General features: G+C 50.8%; 1 pseudogene; it reads left to right on the top strand.

The window, feature by feature from the left end:
- The first annotated feature begins 11565 nt into the window (after positions 1 to 11565).
- On the top strand, positions 11566 to 12644 carry LOC109768920 (uncharacterized; annotated as a pseudogene).
- The last annotated feature ends 2910 nt before the right edge of the window (positions 12645 to 15554 follow it).

Here is a 15554-nt window from a genome sequence, read left to right on the forward strand (position 1 = left end):
AAGCAGCATGCATTTATTTTAGGCATATTTTCACAAAAACACATAAAATAAATTTTGAAAAGAAGGATTTCACCGGCCTTTGCATCTGGGCGATGCATGCAGCCATTTTATTTATTATTCACAAAGACCTTACAAAGTAATACAACAGTAATGTCGTAAAAAAAAGTAATACAAAAGTAAGTCTAAAGCCGCCACCTTGGTAACATTTGACGCTACTCCTATTCAGTTGATGAAGGGGCGCCGAAAGTCCGAGCCAAATACCAAACAGACCTCGCACCAAATCCTAACATCTAAAGCTGGAGGGCCCCGCCAAGCTGCTTGCCAGGTTGGGGGTACACACCGGTCCGACACTCTCAAAGTCCACCGCCGCCGTCTTCCACCGATCCATCTTCATAGGAGGTACTGACGCATCGACCATGCCAGGCCTGCCGTCCACGCCACCACGACACCGGACAACGCCACCTCCCTACGCACGTCCATGAAGACGCATCTGGCGCCGAGACTCTGCTGCACCATGCCGCCGAGACCCACCATTGACGATACGGTTGATGCCACGCCGCTCCATCTACATGCCATCTCACGTCGACTCCGAACTACCAGCAACTCCACCACCCTGAGCAGTCCCTGGTCGACGCCTTCAGGAAGGAACACGCCACCAAGGGGCCGTCATGCCCAAACAGAGGAACAGAGGCTTTCGCCTGCGCTCATGACAGAGGTGGGAGGAGCAGGATACAAACCACAGCCTCCAGGAAGGGAATCGGCGCCGAGGGGCGTTCAGTTTGGTGCGGCCACCACACCGGCCTGGAGTTTTCCCCGGATCCATGCCCACCCGGCAGATCCGTCTAGGCAGCACCGGTAAACGTCGACCGCAGTCGCCAAGTACCATAGCCAGCACGAACCAGAGCAGAGCGAGTCCGATATGACGCTTTCCATGGAACTCTGGCCGGCCATCGAGGAGCCCCCGCAGCGCCGCTGCCTCCACGCCACCCATGCAGTCGTGGAAGGCCGCCCATCTTCACCCGCCAGGCAGACTGCACCCCCGCCAACTATTGAGGCCGTCGCCCCGAGATCCGATCTGCCAGCCGCTGCGGCACCATGAGAGCCAGAGCCCACCATGCTTCCGTCCGCGCGCTCGCTGCGCCGCCCCGGCGCAAGCTTGCCACGACGACCACGCGCTCCCACAACGGCAACACCAGAGCCCCGCGAGAGGGAGAACCGGAGTTCCATGCCACCGCCGACGCTGCGCGGGCTTTGCCCGGCAGCGGCGAGGGGAGGGAGATCTGGCGAGGAGGGAGTTCACCTGGTGGCTAGGGTTGCGCCTGGGTCACCCGCGGGGTAGGCGACACGGGGGTCAATCCCTTCTCTTCCAATGTACTCTCATAAAAATGGGAGAGATTTTCACTTCCCCTCTTTGCACCAACTAGGGATGCATACGACCATTTTAGTATGAGTATCAGATAAATATGGTTCTCAGAATTTTTTTAAATGAGTATCAAGATATTTCTTCATGAGTGGTCCCGCCCCACACCAAGCTTGATGCTCAATAAATAGGAGAAAACCCCCTTGTACATCACTTGTCAATTCTAGAATTTAAACTCGTGTCTGCACAACCGCATGCCCAACCACGCCGAAACAAAAACAGATAAATGGAAATGGAAAGGAGGAAATAACAATGCAGGAAACAATCGGACAGAGTGTCCTCTATACAGATTAGCATACTCTTTACTCCGTAGAAGCCTAGTGTAATAGTCCCAAGCTCACAAGTAAGATGTGAGTATTCTTGGCAAATACAAACAGGAATGATTCCTTGTTTCCACCCAGGTGTGCGAAATTAGCATTGTAAGCTGAAGTGCGGAACACAAGCAACATGCCCGACCTGGAATTTAAACTTGTATTGCTAACAGAACAGGAAGAGATGGAAGCACTCACTCTAAGACTCTGAACTCAGGGTTCCAGAAAGAACACACGCAGCGAATTCCCCATGACCGTTTCAATGTTATAGTCTACAGTTCGCAGGCCAAGCTAAGACTAATGATGTGTTCCTCCTCGTCCTTCTCTTGGACCACGAGGCCTCTGGGGCACCCCTCTCGAGCGCACTTCGACGGCCGCGCGATCATCCTGACCGATCATAGACATGGACCGCAAGGAGATTGAAGTCAGTCCACTGCATGAACTCTAACAGAGCTAACAAGATCAAGATAGATCATGTTCTACTTACATGTGCAGCGTGTCCAGCGCCTCCTGCTCCGGCCTCTGCATCATGCAGCTGGGAAGAGGTAGCTGCGGGAGGTGAAGTAGCGGCGCGAGGCTTCAGATCCTTGAGGGCGTGGCAGAGGCGAGAGAGGCCCAGGTAGCCTGCGCAGCTGCGGGTGACGTGATGCAGTAGAGACAAGGGGTGCCATAGGAAGAAGGAAGGGGACGAGGCCGCCATCGCCATGGCTTCTTCTTCCTGGGAACCCTTCTTCTCCAGCTGAAGCTGCCCCTTGTACTCCATAGCAGAGGCTGGAGTTCAGAGACGAACACAGAGGCAGAGAAGGAGTAGAGAGCTGTATATATTTCCCTAGCTAGCTACTAGCTTTTGATCTAAACTGTTGTGCGTGGCAGTTGCAGATAGCAATGGCAGCTCCATGTATTTATTGATCAGTTGCCAGGACTGTCCTTTGAGTACCTCGAGAGTGACTCATCATCGATTATTGGAGATGCCCGTGGTACTTTTACCCCTTTCTTTCCGTGTCTGTGCATGCAACTCTGTTTGTACCTGAAGATAGATAAACGTGCTGTTTTGTTTCTTCAGACGTGTGCGACCATTGGCCTTAATGTAGGAGTATTTACTACCAGCTGAAAGTAGATTAGTGGAGAGAGGAACCATTGATTTCTGAGTTTTCACTGTCGAAAATTCCCATATGACAGTAAGTTTTCTTCTGTTAAAAAAAAAGGATGTGCGTGGCCTCTGCATCAACTGACGCACACGGCCAATATATCACAGCAAGAAGCCTTTTTGCCTTCAGTACAGATCTGTAACTTCTCTGAACCTGAGTACGAAGGGGTATCCAATCTTCCAATCTCACAAGTTTCAGCCACCTGATCTGAAACTAGGAGCATATGCTAATCGGATTTGACACTCGTCAGGCATGCATGTGCGGATGTGCCGGTGGAAACGAAGGGATTCCTCTGGCAACCTAATCCATGTGGCGATCGAAGTGTGTTCCCACTTCCCACGAAGGTATCGATCGATCGAGAAGTATCTTCTCGATCTTCCATGTGCTGCTTGGTTCACTACCTCACACTTGCATGGACATCAAGGTAGCGGCACCTGCCCCGGCGTGTTGACAGCCAACGCTGCAGCAAACTAAATAAAAGCGCGCGCGCTGAGCTCGCTCACCAGCTAATGATTGATTAGCTACAGGCTAATCAATCAGTCATAGAGCAGGAGTCGTGTAACTGCAACTCTTAGTCGAGCTCGGGAGTATAGTGTATGTGCTCCTGGAGTCCTGAGCCTGGACGAAAACGAGCAAAGGCTATATGTGCTGCCATCTAGAAATTGATTATCATGAACAACTTACCTTCATGTTGTCAGCCACGTAGAAGCTGGATAGTATTTTGTTAGTTTTGAGATAGCTAGGCTTGCCATCAGGTGTCAAACCTGAAACTTATTGTCTCCTCTTGATTCGTGATTGTGATAATGTCTTTCCCTTTTGTTGGTGAGTGGTCTTGCAATTTATAGATCGGTAAAAGAATACAAGGTGAATTTGGACTAGAAACATTTTTTTAAAATAGTGCTGGTGCATGATTAGTGCTGGTGTTATTTTTAACACGTCACAAGTATTTTGTCCAATCTGTACTCACTGTTTGGAAGATAGTGGTGGCGTAGAAATTCGATGCACGCCGTGGTTAATTAGTTAGTGCTGACGTGCCAACTTATGTTAAACCAGAAATAATTTTTTTCATTTTATCAAGTGTTTTAAGTATTTAATAATTATAATGGAGTGAGACGCCCCCTCTCCCCTAGCGCGCCGCGCCGGTCGCCACTCCGGCGCCGGCGGCCACCCCCCTCGCCGCCCTCCACTCCGGAGGCGGCGCCCACCTCCCCGCATGCCATGGCGTCTAGGGTCTCCCTCTCCGGCTCGTCTTTGTCCGACTCCGACGCTCCCATGTCCTCTCCGCCCCGCGTGGAGCGCCCGCCTCCCTCCCCTTCCCCAGCACCGCCGCGGCCGCAGCTCCGGTCCACCATCGTTGTCCCCGAGATCTTGGGCACCCCGTTCGCCCCGGTGGTTCAGAGAGGCGCGGCGGCGGGGCCCTCTCGCGCTCCGGTTCCTCGCCAGGCGCATGGTGGATGGCAGACCAAGCAGGCTCGGCGCCTTCGCGTGGCGCATGTGCGCGCTCCGCGCCTGCCTCGCCGCCGGCAGGATGGGAGGCAGCGCGTGCTGACCGCAGCTCGTCCTCCTCCCGCTTCCAAGTTGCCGGTGGAGCTCTACGGCTGCTACTACAATTGCGGCAGCGAAGGCCACATCTCCAGGGAGTGTACCAACCCTACGCTCTGCGTCCGGTGCCGTGGACCTGGCCACACCTCGCGTGGATGCACCCGACCGCGCAGTCTGTCCCCGGTGGAGCAGCCGCCGCGCCCGCCGCCTGCTCTCCGGTCCGGGGTGGCCGCTGGCCTGCCCGTGCTGCAGCCGGCCCCGCCCAGCCGCTCGCCTTCGGTCCTGCCGTCCCCGCCGCCGGGCCCTCCGCCGCCTGGCGCGGTGCGGCTGTGGAGTCAGGTGTTGTAGGAGCCGCCTGCGGCGCAACCGCCGTCGGGGGAGCGCGCGGCAAGCCCGGTCTTCTCGGTGCCTTTCGCTTCGCCGGAAGGCCTGGTCCCTAGGGCGGGGCCTGGCGGCGATGAGCTGGTGGAGGCGTGCTTCTTGGAGGCTGCTGAGGACACAAGGTTGCTCGAGGCGGAACTGGCACGGGCTGTGCTGGTCACCGTCATTGGTTCTAGGCCGGTGGTGGATGTCGACTCGGAGGCGCGCGCGGTGCACGCGGAGTTTGGCGTCAGGCCGGCGGAGATGTCTGTTCGTCGCTTCTTCCCTGAGGACTTCTTGGTGCTCTGCCACGACGGGGCCCTCCGCGAGCGCATGGTGCGCGCCGGTGCGCGAGCACGTCCTGGTTTGAGATTTCCCTGCGGCCATGGCTTCGGCAAGCCCAAGCAACGGCGGCGTCCCTACCTTTCTTGGTGCCAATCTCGCTGAGGGGCATGCCCGCCCATGCTTGGATCCAGCGGACGGCGAGCACGGTCCTGCGGGGCCTGGGGTATGTCGTCGGAGTGGATGAAGACACGGCGAACAGGACGGACATGGCGGACTTCAGGGTCTGGCTACGCACGAACAGACCAAGCCGGATTCCAAGGCGGCGCATTCTCTTCATCGACGAGCCCAAGCGAACACTCTGGTCGGAGGCGGATGGTCGGCACTCTGCTGTTCCGCGGTGCTCTACGGCCCTCTGCTATCCTATCGACATCGTCGTGCTGGCGGACGGCGTGCCGGCCGACGGTGGGGCGACGCCACCCCCGTCGCCTCCTTCTTCCCCATCTGCGGGGGACGGCAGCCAGGGCCCTGGGCCTGCTGGTCGGAGGATTCGCGGAGGTCACAGTCACTGCGCGGCGGACACTGGCGGAGGCTCGGCGAGCATGGCGGAATCTTCAACGGCGGTGGCGCCGCCGGCGGGCATGCGCGCACATGTTCAAACTGGGGGCGCGCCGGGGAGTCGCGTGGTCAGCAACAGCTGCGTGGCCAACATCAGCGGATCCCCTGCGGGCCCGGTAGATCAGCTGCGTGGCGGTGATTGGCAGCATGGCGCCAGTGGTTCCCGTATGCGGGCCCGAGACGTTGCTGAGGTGACCGTTGGTTCCCCCCATCGGTGCAGCTGGCCAGATGGCGTCAGATGGATGATTCGGGGCCGGCTGCTTTGCAGGTGGATGGACCCAGTGCTTTGGAGCTGGTGCCATGCAGGACTCAAGACCGGAGGGAGTCAGTCCAGATTGGCTCCATGCATATCCGCCTTTGGGACCTGCGCGAGGAGGATTTGGCCGACACTGCGCTTGGCGCAGATTCTGAGCCGCTGTCGCCATCCTGCGGCGTGACTGTGGGGAACGCGCAAGTGGAGGTCTGGGAGTTCTTCCAGGTCAGTTTATCCGGTGTGGACTGCAGCCCGCCACTAACTCCAATGCCTGGCACGCCTCCACAGGGTGTGATTCTGGCCCCACTTGAGGCAGAGACCGTCCGGGCACCGGATCCCAGGCCATGCACGCCCCTGCATGGGGGGCTGGTGGCCCCGCAGGGCACCGATGGAGCGGACCGGGCGAGGGATCCGAGGCCATGCACGTCCATTCCCATGCGGGCTGAGAACGCGGGCGATTTTCATGTGGAGGTGGGTGCTTTTTGTTTGTGTAGGCCGCTTTCCCCGGTCCTGCCGAGGCCTGCTGCTCGTGCCGTTCCTAACCCAAGCAGGCATGCAAGGAAGAAGCAAAGGCTGGAATCCACGCCAAGGCGCAGCGCAAGAATCACAAAACACGCTGCTTCCAAGCAACAACAATTGCTTATTAGAAAGCTGTGCCTTGCGCATGAGGGCGAGGCAATCTCGGACGATGCGCTACGGATGTACGTGAACTTGTTCTCCCGCCCCCTCTCGGATGCGCACATCGCAGCGGTGCTGGCCCTGTTCGGTTGGGAGTCGTCTCCGGTGCCTCTGGTGGGCAGACCGTGTGTGGTCTAGCTGCTTGGTCAGCTTGGTGGTTGGGTAGACAGTCTCTATGAGTATGCAACCATTGAAAGTGCTCGTGTGGAACGTCCGTGGTCTCAATGCTCGAGCAAGGAGGAATGTGCTTTTTCAGGTCGTGGTGGCGGCCAATCCGGCCATCATTTGTCTACAAGAAACTAAGGTACAGGATGTATCAGTGAACATTGTTCGGCAATGTCTCGGGAATAAATATGAAAGTTTCTTCTACTTGCCGGCCGAGGGTACTCGTGGTGGGAATTTTGTAGCTTGGGACGAGTCCGTTACCCACCTATCTAACCCGCATTACACTAATCACACGCTGACCGCACTTGTTAAGTGCCCAGAGGATGAGCAGGCTTGGTGGCTTACATGTGTTTACGGGCCACAAGATGAAGCTGACAAGATTGAGTTCATGCAAGACTTGGTGGATATCCGGGACCTGCACGCGGGGCCTTGGTTGGTTGCTGGTGACTTCAACCTCTTGCCTCGGCAGGAGGACAAGAGCAATGCGCTGATTAACCGGAGGATGTTGGGGAGATTTCTATCAAAGTTGAATGTGTTGGAGCTCAAAGAGCTGTATCTCAGTGGGAGGTGCTATACATGGTCCAATGAGAGGCAAAATGCTACATTGGAAAGAATCGATCACGTCTTTGTCTCAAACGAGTGGGATGAAGCATTCCCATCCTGTCTTCTCTCCGCTTTGGGGACGGCGGTCTCTGACCATTGTCCACTCATGTTGGACATGAACACGGAGATTTGCATGCGGAAGAGATTCAAGTTTGAAGCTTTTTGGACCAAAGCGGATGGTTTCATGGACACGGTGCAGTCGGCTTGGGTTTCGACACCGGAGGCGTCGAATGACTACCTCACGCTTCATAACAAGCTACGGGCCACGACCATTAGTCTTCAGAGGTGGGGTGCTCGTTGGATTGGGAATGTCAAACTCCAAATTGCGATTGCCATGGAAGTGATAAAACAGCTGGATGTGGCTATGGACACTAGAGCGCTATTGGCTGCGGAGAGGGATTTGAGGAGTCGTTTGAAGAAAAAGCTGCTTGGGCTGTGTTCTCTCGAGAGAACCATTGTGCGGCAACGGTCTCATATGCTGCAGCTGCGAGAGGGAGACGGGAGTACCAGGCTGTTTCACCAACAAGCGAGCCATCGGCAACGAAAGAATCTACTTCGATCGGTGAAATACAACGGGACCATTTACACCGGGCAGGAGGAGGTGGCGTCAGTGGTGGATGCCTACTATAGCACGGCGTTTGGCACTACGGAACCAAGAAACTACACCCTGAACCTCCAGGATCTGGGCTTGCCTCATCTAGATCTATCGCAGCTGGAAGAGCCATTTTCTTCGGAGGAGGTGGAAAAAGTTATCAAGGATATGCCCCCGGACAAAGCAGCGGGGCCGGATGGGTTCACAAGCCGGTTCTATGCATCTTGCTGGAACATCATTAGGGGAGACTTTATGAAGGCAATGAACTGTTTTTACAATGGAGACGTCCGAGGTTTGGCCGCGACCAACAAATCCCTTGTCACTCTTTTTCCCAAGAAGGACGGTGCCTTGGAGGTGGCTGACTTTAGGCTGATTAGCCCCATCCAGGGGGCGATAAAGGTTTTTGAGAAGGTGCTCGCCTGTAGGTTGGTGACACAACTTCCGAAGCTCGTGGGAAATGACTAAAGTGCTTTCGTCAAGGGTAGATCTCTGCATGATAACTTCATGTTGGTCCAAAGCACGGCTCGAAGACTAAATGCCCTAAAAATGCCTACGGTGCTACTAAAACTCGATATCTCGAAGGCATTCGACTCTGTACAGTGGCCCTTCTTGATTGAGGTGATGCAACAACTTGGATTCGGCCCAAAGTGGAGATCATGGATATGTGGAATACTGGCAACATCCACCACCAAGATTATGGTGAATGGGGACCCCGGAGACACCATATACAATTGCAAGGGGTTGAGGCAAGGTGACCCGATTTCGCCAATGCTCTTTATTCTTACGATGGAGCCACTTCAGAGGCTGTTTGATCGAGCCACGAGTAGGGGTATTCTGGAACGCTTGGCCCGGAGAAGATTGAGGCAACGTTTGTCCATCTTTGCAGATGATGTGGTGGTGTTCATCGAACCTACACCGGTGGAACTTGAGGTTAGCAAGTGTATCTTCACCATGTTTGGGGAGGTGTCAGGTCTGCGGATAAATATGAGAAAATCAGCTGCCCTCCCAATAAGATGCAATGATCAGGAAATCAATATGGCAAGTGTGGAGCTGGGTTGTCCACGAGGGTCGTTTCCCATCAAGTACTTGGGACTACCTCTGGCATTGAGAAAGCAAACTTCGGCACAGTTGCAGTACTTGGTTGATCAGATGGCTAATTGCCTACCTAAGTGGAAGGCAACCCTTATGCCGAAGAGTGGACGGCTTACTTTGGTACAATCTGTGCTATGCGCCATGTCCATCCATGCAATATGGCTTTAGATCTCTTGACGAAGACTATTGCAGCTATGAACAAGGTGTGCAGAGGGTTCCTCTGGTGTAGGAGGGCCACTGCGAATGGTGGTAACTGCGCTGTCGCTTGGGATTCGGTTTGTGCTCCAAAATGGGCAGGTGGATTGGGGCTGCCAAACCTCCGATGGCTCAATGTGGCCATGCAGACTAGATGGCTTTGGCTCCAAAGGGTGGAATCGAGCAGACCTTGGAGAGATTTCAAGATTAGGGTTCCTCCAGAAGCGAAACTATTGTTCCAGGCAGCGACTAGGAGCGAGGCACATTGTGGGATTGCCACGCTCTTCTGGGAGGACCGTTGTATTGATGGCATGAGGGTGCAAGACCTTGCGCCGAGTATTTATGCCATGGTTCCACCGCGCGCCAAATCTACGAGGCTTGTTGCCCAGGCAATTGAGGATGGATCCTGGGCGCTGGATGTTGGCCCAGAGATGGGGGAGGAGGCACTAACGGAATTCCTCTCGCTATGGCTAAGAGTAAACACGTGGGTGCCGGACGTGGATGTACCGGATAAGATCTCTTGGGCTTGGGGGAATAATGGAAATTACTCGGCGAGGTCGGTGTACGCGGCAAAGTTTTGGGGCCGTACGGTGGAGCCAATGGCGGAGTTAACTTGGACGTCCAGGGCACCTTCCACTTGCAAGTTCTTCACCTGGCTTGCTCTATGGGACCGGTGCTGGACCTCGGATAGACTTGCGAGGAGAGGGCTTCCACATCAGGATGCTTGCCCCCTATGCGACCAGGAGGAGGAAATGATTAACCACGTGCTGCTTACTTGCGTGTTTGCTAGATCAACATGGGCAGTGGTGTGTGCAGCTCTGGGAAAGCCGGAGTGGACTCCTACGGCACAAGACTCCCCGCACAGATGGCTTCGTGATAAACAAGGGCCAAATAACCTACGGCGAAAGGATCTATATACCATCTTTATACTTACACTTTGGGAGCTGTGGAAGCATCGAAACGCTATTGTGTTCGACGGAGCATCACCGTCGAGGGAGGTGCTTCTAGGTAGAGTGCGGACCGAAGGATTGACTTGGTCGGTAGCTGGGAAGTTTAAAGGGAATGTAGACCCCTTCTTCCATAGCTTTCATAGGTGGACGAGTAGTGAGGAGTAAGTGTAAGGAACTTGTGTAAAACTGGGTGGAGGCACTCTTTTGCCTTTCTTCTTTAATATATAATATGCACACTCGTGCATATTCGAGAAAAAATAATAATTATAATGGTAAAAAATAGATATTTATATTATATTTTTTTCATCATTATTATTAGTATTTTTTTATCATTTTGGGTCTTTTATTTCTTTACTACCAGTTTTAATTTTGAGTCTTTTATTATGTTAAGTCTTTTATTAAGTTAGTCTTTTTTATTTGGGCTGTTGTTATCTATGGCGTTGTGTTTTAGGCCCACGCCAGCACTGGCCCACCCGAGTCAACTCCCCACCTTAGTAAAAAGACCTAGTCGTCACCCTCATTTCACCCACTACACTCTCCCCTCAACGAGCTGCTGCTGCCACCTCCGGACCTCAACGTCCCATCGCCGCCCCTCACCGCCCAGCCGGCAGCGAGGTTCGACCTCTTCTTCCCCTCCCATTGCATCTCCTTCCTCTCCACTAGATCCTCCTCCATCCGCGGACACGCCACCCGGAATTGGGATTGCTTTGTGTAGAAACTTTAGTATCATGGATTGCTTTGTGTGATGTAGAATCTAGAGTTAGTTCCACGGATTGATTTGTGTTGAAATTTTAGTGATAATCTGATTGCTATTGTGCATAATTTGATATTAATAGTGCATTTTCAGTAGAAATTTTTTGAGTGTCTAGAATATTAATGATTCTAGTTCAACTTAATTTGTTAGTGTAGACTGGAATGTTTGGAATAAATAAGATGAACTCCTATAAATTAGATTGGCGGTGTAGTATTTGTTTATTTGTGTTTCCCTTCGTGGAATTTGTTAATTTGTGTATACAGTTACTAGTGTACAATTATATTTAGCACTGTAGTATCCGATTATCTTTAGTAGAAACTGACTTACTAGTGTAGAAAACGATTGTACCTATGGTGTTGATTTAGTAGTCTAGAATCCGGTTATACTTAGTTTTCAATATGTACGTTTTTTGTAGAATCGCAGAACCACCACCATGTCCAGTGTGCATGTCAAGGTGCACAACCAGCCTTACAACTGGCATGTTGTTCGGCATCTACTTGCAGCCGTGTTTTGTTCCTGCAGCGGTAACAAATTATATGAAACTTCTAGCAGTTAATTCTTTTGTTTGTTGCTATTGCTACTAATGCATTGTGTGTATTTTTTGTTTTTTCTTACACAGATCATCCTTTGCAATGTCAGATTGGAATTCAACGAGCTTATTACCAGAGACACTATGATCTTCGACGCTCCTGGGGGGCCCTACACTATGGGGGTTGAGAAGGGACGAAAGATATCCCAGATTGGTGGAGATGAATAGGATTGTTTCATCGTCCACATGCATCTCACTGAGAGTGAACTGATCAGCTTCTCCTTCAGAAGACAAACTCCAAGGCTGGCTGTTATCTATGTCAACTCGAAGGAAGAAGATGATGATGACCCACTTGATGAAGCCCTCTGTGCCCAAAGAATGAGCTCAGTGAGGGGAATCGGGCAACCTCTGGTACATACTTCTGCCACGTGATGCCTACGTCGGGATGTTGTTCATGACCCGCCTGACACGGACGAATGTTAACTGCCATGTCATGGTATGTTACTTAGTGTAGTAATTTGATGATACAATATTAGTTCCATGGATTTCTTTGCATGGTATGTTGTGATATGCTTAGTGTAGAATTTGATGATATGCTTAGTGTAATAATGTGATATGCTTATATATAGTGTAGTAATGTGATGATGATGCTTATAGTGTAGTAATGTGATATGCATAGTACGTAATGTGATGATATGCTTAGTGTAGTAATGTGAAATATGCTTAGTAATGTGATATGTTTAGTGTAGAAGTTGATGATGTGCTTAGTGTAGTAATGTGATATGGTTATAGTGTAGTAATGTGATGATATGCTTAGTGTAGTAATGTGATGATATGCTTATAGTGTAGAAATGTAACATGCTCATTTATCATATTTGTTTTTTTCTTCAGAATATATCTAAGAGGTTATCCGTGAGTTGTGGCATCGAGCCAGATGAAGCAGGCATTGCTGGACTACGCCTTACCACAAGGGGCTCCATCACCACTTATGCTTACGTAGTGGACATGTACGGTCACACTATCTTCAGCGCGACGGGGTGGAACAACTTCCTTACTAGCAAGAATCTCTGGGTTGGACAGGCCATCTTTGTCACTATCAGGAACACCCCACGCCATGATTTGAGGATGATGATCGTCATCAACCTCCTTTAAAAGTATGTGTGTGGCCGGGCCATCGATGTGAAATGAACTCCTTATTAATTATTTTAGTTTGCTTGTGTTTGTGAGGATTGTAATTTATTAAATAGCTACCTAGCTCTAGTACTGCTTGTGAGATTGTCACTTATTATTAACTGGTATGAATTTTTCTATTAGCTTGTACTGTTCTAGTGCATAATGTGAAATGCTGAATGTTATATGGTGGGAAAAAATATTTTTTGGTTGCATGAAATGTTCATGGCATGTAGTGTACATTGCATGTTGCTAGGTGGGCGATTATAGTGGTGGCATTGTCCACGTGGCACGCCAGCAACATGCACAATACTGCTGACGTGGGCACCAACGCCACCACTATTTTTTTAACAATGACGCCATATTGGTAGCGTCGGGTGTCCATGCCATTTTTGTCACGCCATAGCTAGGCTTTTCTGCACTAGTGTTGATTTTTTAAACAGCAAGTCTCCTCATCGATTTTAATTAGAAAAACAGGCACAATTTTTTTACAAACTAGCAACAAAATAATCGAAATGAAAGCAAGCCAGACTAAAACAGGGAATAGGCTGCCAACATACATGGTCTCGCAGGACCTCATATCTAGCAGTAGATAAGCTAAAACAGCTACGAACCAAAACAATTAGAACTTTTTCTTACAAAACAACACCTCTCTCCGACCTCTAGTGTTGGGGAATGTAGTATTTCAAAAAAATTCCTACGATCACGCAAGATCTATCTAGGAGAAGCATAGCAACGAGCGGGGAGAGTGTGTCCACGTACCCTCGTACACTGAAAGCGGAAGCGTATAGTAACACAGTTGATGTAGTCGAACGTCTTCGCGATCCAACCGATCCAAGTACCGAAGGCACGGCACCTCTGCGATCTGCACACGTTCAACTCAGTGACGTCCCACGAACTCTAGATTCAGCTGAGGCCGAGGGAGAGTTTCATCAGCACGACGACGTGGTGACGGTGATGATGAAGTTACCGACGCAGGGCTTTGCCTAAGCACTATGACAATATGATCAAGGTGGAAATCTATGGAGGGGGCACCGCACACGGCTAAGAATCAACTTGTGTGTCTATGGGTTGCCCCCACCCCCATATATAAAGGAGTGGAGGAGGGGGAGGGTCGGCCTCATGGGGTGCGCCCCAAGGGGGGATTCCTACTCCTACAAGGAGTAGGTTTCCCCCCTTTCCTAGTCCAACTAGGAGGGGGAAGGAAGGCGAAGAAGGAGAGAAGGAAAGGGGGGGGCGTCCCCCCTTCCCAATTCGGGTTGGGCTTGGGGGGGGCACGCCCCACCACTTGGCCGCCTCCTCCTCTCTTCCACCATGGCCCATGCAGGCCCATTAACTCCCCTGGGGGTTTCGGTAACCCCCGGGTACTCCGGAAAATGCCCGAACTCATCCGAAACCTTTCCGGTGTCCAAACATAACCTTCCAATATATCAATCTTCATGTCTCGACCATTTCGAGACTCCTCGTCATGTCCGTGATCACATCCGGGACTCCGAACAACCTTCGGTACATCAAATCACAACACCTATAATACATATCGTCATCGAACGTTAAGCGTGCGGACCCTACGGGTTCGAGAACTATGTAGACATGACTGAAATCATCTCCGGTCAATAAGCAATAGCGGAACCTGGATGCTCATATTGGTTCCTACATAATCTACGAAGATCTTTATCGGTCAAACCGCATAACAACATACGGTGTTCCCTTTGTCATCGGTATGTTACTTGCCCGAGATTCGATCATCGGTATCATCATACGTAGTTCAATCTCATTACCGGCAAGTCTTTTTACTCATTCCGTAATGCATCATCCCTCAACTAACTCATTAGTCACATTGGTTGCAAGGCTTATAGTGATGTGCATTACCGAGAGGGCCCAGAGATACCTCTCCGACAATCGGAGTGACAAATCCTAATCTCGATCTATGCCAACTAAACAAACACCATCAGAGACACCTGTAGAGCATCTTTATAATCACCCAGTTACGTTGTGACGTTTGATAGCACACTAAGTGTTCCTCTGGTATTCGGGAGTTGCATAATCTCATAGCTTAGTCATAGGAACATGTATAAGTCATGAAGAAAGCAATAGCAATAAACTAAACGATCATAGTGCTAAGCTAATGGATGGGCCTTGTCCATCACATCATTCTCTAATGATGTGACCCCGTTCACTAAATGACAACAGATGTCTATGGTCAGGAAACATAACCATCTTTGATTAATTAGCTAGTCAAGTAGAGGCATACTAGGGACACTCTGTTTTGTCTATGTATTCACACATGTACTAAGTTTCCGGTTAATACAATTCTAGCATGAATAATAAACATTTATCATGATATAAGGAAATATAAATAACAACTTTATTATTGCCTCAAGGGCATATTCCCTTCGGCTCCCACTTGCACTAGAGTCAATAATCTAGTTCACATCGCCATGTGATTTAACACCAATAGTTCACATTACCATGTGATTAGTTCACATCGCCATGTGACTAATACCAAAAGGGTTTTACTAGAGTCAATAATCTAGTCCACATCGCTATGTGATTAACACCCAAAGAGTACTAAGGTGTGATCATGTTTTGGTTGTGAGAGAAGCTCAGTCAATGGGTCTGTCACATTCAGAGTCGTATGTATTTGCAAATTTTCTATGTCTACAATGCTCTGCATGGAGCTACTCTAGCTAATTGCTCCCACTTTCAATATGTATCCAGATTGAGATTCAGAGTCATATGGATCGGTGTAAAAGCTTGCATCAGCGTAACTCTTTACGACGAACTCTTTATCACCTCCATAACCGAGAAATATCTCCTTAGTCTTCTAAGGATAATTTTGACCGCTGTCATGTGATCTACTACTGGATCACTATTGTACCCTCTTGCCAAACT

Source organism: Aegilops tauschii, chromosome 4 (assembly GCF_002575655.3).
Source record: "Aegilops tauschii subsp. strangulata cultivar AL8/78 chromosome 4, Aet v6.0, whole genome shotgun sequence".
NCBI lineage: Eukaryota > Viridiplantae > Streptophyta > Magnoliopsida > Poales > Poaceae > Aegilops > Aegilops tauschii.